This window comes from Euphorbia lathyris, chromosome 3 (genome assembly GCF_963576675.1).
Source record: "Euphorbia lathyris chromosome 3, ddEupLath1.1, whole genome shotgun sequence".
Taxonomy (NCBI): domain Eukaryota; kingdom Viridiplantae; phylum Streptophyta; class Magnoliopsida; order Malpighiales; family Euphorbiaceae; genus Euphorbia; species Euphorbia lathyris.
In genome coordinates this window covers 72,593,826-72,598,426 of record NC_088912.1, presented here as the reverse complement: position 1 = coordinate 72,598,426, position 4,601 = coordinate 72,593,826, and the positions used below count along the sequence as shown (strand labels likewise).

Below are 4,601 nucleotides of genomic sequence, written 5' to 3'. Positions count from 1 at the left end.
GCATACTCACTGCCTTGTAAAGGGTTTTGTGCTCTACCTTGAAAGAGTTCAGTATTGGATTGAAAATCCCAGGAGGAACTGGGGACTGGACGTAGGCAGAGAGGCCGAACCAGGATAAGTCGTGCTGAGTAACTTCTGAACTCTCTCTCAATATATATATATGTATGTGCATGTATTGTTAGTTATATTTACTCAGCTTATAAATTGTTAAAACTGAAACTGAGTAAATCTGAGTGCTGAGCTGGAAGCTGACCACAACAGTGTCAATTCCCAACTCACAAGTAAAGCAGTCTTAGTCAGCATCGTACTAAAACTGCCTTATTATACAATCAGCCATGCTGACCAAAAGCTGAGCTGACTAACTCCTAAAATAACTTCAGGTCAGCATAATCAAAACGCAAAAAAGTTATATTAGTTCCTAACCCCCCCCTTGGAACTAATTACTAGGGACCAACAGAAGGTACTCTTGCATATTCAACTGCCTTGTAATTGGTTTGTGCTCTACCTTTAAAGAGCTCAGTATTGGATTCTAAAAGCCCAGAGGACTCTGGGGACTGGACGTAGGCGGAGAGGCCGAACCAGGATAAGTGATACTGAGTAATCTCTAAACTCTCTCTCAATATATATATGTGCATGTGTTGTGTGTGAAATTTACTCAGCATATAAAATTGTTGAAACTGGACTCTGAGTAATTTCAAGTGTTGAGTTAGAAGCTGACCTCCAAGAGTGTCAATATCTAACTTATAAATAAAACAGCTTTAGTTAATATTCGTCCAAAGCTGTCTTATAGCATATCTGGCCAAGCTGACCAAAAGCTGAGTTGAGAAACTTACAAAATAACTAAGTCAGCATATAATTAAACGAAAAAAATTATATTAGTTCCTAACCCCCCCTTGGAACTAATCACACGGGACCAACAGAAAGAACTCCTTGATCTCTCTTTGCACGTCGGTTTTATGTGGTTCAGACTCCAATCGTGAAAGGTGATCGGCAACCACATTAGCTACCCCTTTCGTGTCTCGTATCTCCAAATCAAATTCCTGGAGTAGGAGAACCCATCTTATCAATCTTGGTTTTGCATCCTGTTTAGATAAGAGATATTTTAGTGCGGAATGATTAGTGTAAACAATAACTTTAGAGAGCACAAGATAAGAACGGAATTTATCAAAAGCGAAAACAATTGCTAGTAGCTCCTTTTCGGTTGTTGTATAATTTTGTTGTGCTTCATTCAACGTCCTACTAGCAAAGTATATCGGTTGAAAATTCTTATCTTTCCGTTGTCCCAAACATGCTCCAACTGCCAAATCACTAGCGTCACACATTAGTTCAAAAGGTAAACTCCAATCAGGACTAATAATTATTGGTGCATCAATTAACTTTTCCTTCAATAGTTCAAAAGCGGATAAACATTCATTGGAAAAGTTAAACTCAACATCTTTCATCAATAGTTGGGTCAATGGCTTTGAAATTTTCGAGAAATCTGTTATGAAACGCCTATAGAATCCTACATGTCCTAGAAAGCTTCGGATAGCCTTAACAGAATTAGGCGGTGGCAATTTTGCAATCACCTCTACCTTTGTCGGATCTACTTCTATGCCTTGACATGATACTTTATGGCCTAGAACAATCAATTCATTAACCATAAACTGACATTTTTTCCAATTTAGAATCAAATTAGTATCTTCACATCTTTTAAGCACTAGTTCCAAATTATCCAAGCAACTATCAAATGTTTTTCCAAACACGGAAAAATCGTCCATGAAAACCTCCATGAAGTTTTCAATCATGTCATCAAAAATTGCCATCATGCACCTTTGAAAGGTAGCCGGGGCATTACATAATCCGAAAGGCATTCTACGATAGGCAAAAGTTCCATATGGGAATGTAAAAGTTGTTTTCTCTTGGTCGCTTGGAGCAACCGGGATTTGCATGTATCCGGAATAGCCATCTAAATTACACATATAAGCATGTCCCGACAATCTTTCAAGCATTTGATTGATGAAAGGTAAAGGAAAATGGTCTTTCCGTGTGGCATCATTCAATTTTCGGTAATCAATACACATGCGCCACCCGGTTACCTTTCTTACCGGGATTAGTTCATTTTTTTCATTAGCTTGAACAGTTATACCTCCCTTTTTAGGTACAACTTGTACCAGACTTACCCAACTACTATCCGAGATTGGATAGATGATACCTGCATCAAGGAGTTTTAGAATTTCAGTTTTCACCACTTCCTTCATGCTTGGGTTTAGGCGTCTTTAAGGTTGGGCCGTCGGTTTAACTTGTTCTTCCATGAAAATTTTGTGTGTGCAAATAAAATGACTTATTCCTTTTATGTCCGCCAATGTCCATCCGAAAGCTTTCTTGTGATCTTTGAGCACATTAATCAATTTTTCTTCCATTTCACCTGTCAAAGAAGAAGAAATTACAACAGGTAAGTTTGAGTTTTCACTTAAAAATGCATATTTCAAATGAGATGGTAAGGGTTTAAGGTCTAATTCAGGTGGCTCTTCCAATGATGATTTGGGCCTCGGTTTGTCCCCTCGAACGATTTTCTCATACTGGTCACGGATCCACATGCAATCCTCGGGGTCATAAGTCAAGTTGGCAATTTCTCGATCTATCACAACCTCCTCTTGATTTAACCCGAGACCATTTAACATTAATTTTTTCCAATGGGTCTTCACACATGTCATTTTGAAAAATATCTTTAACAACTTCGTCTGTTATATCAAGAAAGTTACAATGGTCAATATTGTCGGAAGGATACTTTAAAGAATTGAAAACATTAAAAATCACTTCCTCATCTTGTAACCGGAGAATTAATTTCCCTTGTTGCACATCTATAAGTGTTCTCCCGGTTGCTAGAAAAGGACGACCCAAAATTATCGGGACTCGATCATCCTCCTCCATACCAAGAACAATAAAATCAGCCAGAAAGATGAATTTATCCACTTTAACCAACACATCTTCTACAAACCCTTTGGGGTATGCAAGAGAACGGTCGGCTAATTGTAAGGAAACCTTAGTGGGTTTCGGCTCTCCTAAACCCAATTTTCAAAAGATACTTAATGGCATGAGATTTATGCTTGCTCCAAGATCACATAGAGCTCTTTCGAAATACATACCACTGATAGTACATGGGATAGAGAAACTTCCCGGGTCCTTCAATTTGGGTGGTAATTTATTGAGTAGGATAGCCGAACATCCTTCCGTTAATTTCACTGTTTCATTATCCTCCAATTTTCTCTTTTTGGAAAGTATATCTTTTAAAAATTTAGCATACATGGGCATATTTTCCAAGGCTTCCGCAAACGGAATATTTATATGTAATTTCTTGAAAATGTCGAGAAATTTGGAGAATTGCTTTTCTTGTTTCTCCTTGTTCAACCTTTGGGGAAATGGAATTTTTGTTTTGTAAGGTTGAACAAGTGGATCCGCAAAAAGCTTCGGAGGAGATGAATCTTGAGGTTTAGAAGTACTTACCTCATCCGTGGTATCTTTTACCTGTTTGCTCGGAGTCGATTGTAATTCTTTGTTGTTTCTCAATGTGATGGCTTTCACATGCTCCCTTGGGTTTGTTCCGTGTTGCTTGGAAGGGATCCCATAGGACGTTAGGACATGGCTTTTGCTAATTGGCTTATGCTCGTTTCAAGCCCTTTTGTAAACGTCTCTTGATTTCTTTTCCACTCCTCCATACATGCAAGACGAGATTCCATTTTTGCAAGAATTGTTACAATAGCCGAAGCTTCATCACCATTATTTCTCTTTTCATTAGGATTAAATCCGGGTGGTGGTCTTTGTGGATTTTGCACATTTTGATTATTAGTCAATGAGAAATTAGGGTGATTTCTCCAACCATTATTGTATGTGTTGGAATAAGGATTAGATTGCTTAAAATTACCCACAAAGTTTGCACTAGCGGTATCCCCAAGGAATGGGTTTGCCGCTTGACAATCCTCACTCTTATGTTCATTTAAACCACATAAATCACACAAATTATTTTGGTTCAAACTAGCCATTAATAGATCCAATTTTTTTATTTAACTCATCAATGCCGGATCTTGATGACGAATCAACCAAATATGTTCCCGCTCTTGTTTCGAGGTTTTTCTCCGCTTGCCAATGAGAGCACCTTTCCGCCAATTCTTGGATTAAATCATAAGCCTCCGTTTGGGTCTTCTTAAGGATGTTTCCACCTGCGGCGGAATCAATTGTGGCACAGTTAGCGGAAGATAAACCATTATAGAAAATACTAACATATTGCCACTTCTCCAATCCATGATGTGGGCATTTCTTCAATAGTCGACGGAATCGCTCCCACGCATCATATAATGTCTCTCTCTCGGTTTGGCGAAAAGAACTTATCTCGTTTTTGTACATCGTCGTTTTAGATGGAGGGAAGTACTTAGCTAAGAATTTCTTAACTAACTCATCCCATGTTCCAATGGATCCGGCCTCGAGAGAATCCAACCAGTCAGCTGCATCATCCCTTAAAGAAAAAGAAAACAATTTTAGTTTAATAGCTTCTGGTGGTACCCCATTTTGCTTAATCATAGAACAATGTTTAACAAATTTATTTAAATGGGAGTTTGGATCTT

General features: G+C 38.3%; 1 non-coding gene across 1 annotated transcript; it reads left to right on the top strand.

Moving 5' to 3' along the window:
* The first annotated feature begins 4,276 nt into the window (after positions 1 to 4,276).
* Positions 4,277 to 4,383, top strand: LOC136225267 (small nucleolar RNA R71). Its single transcript, XR_010686991.1, has one exon. It is a non-coding gene; the product is annotated as a small nucleolar RNA R71 (small nucleolar RNA).
* Positions 4,384 to 4,601: the final 218 nt, after the last annotated feature.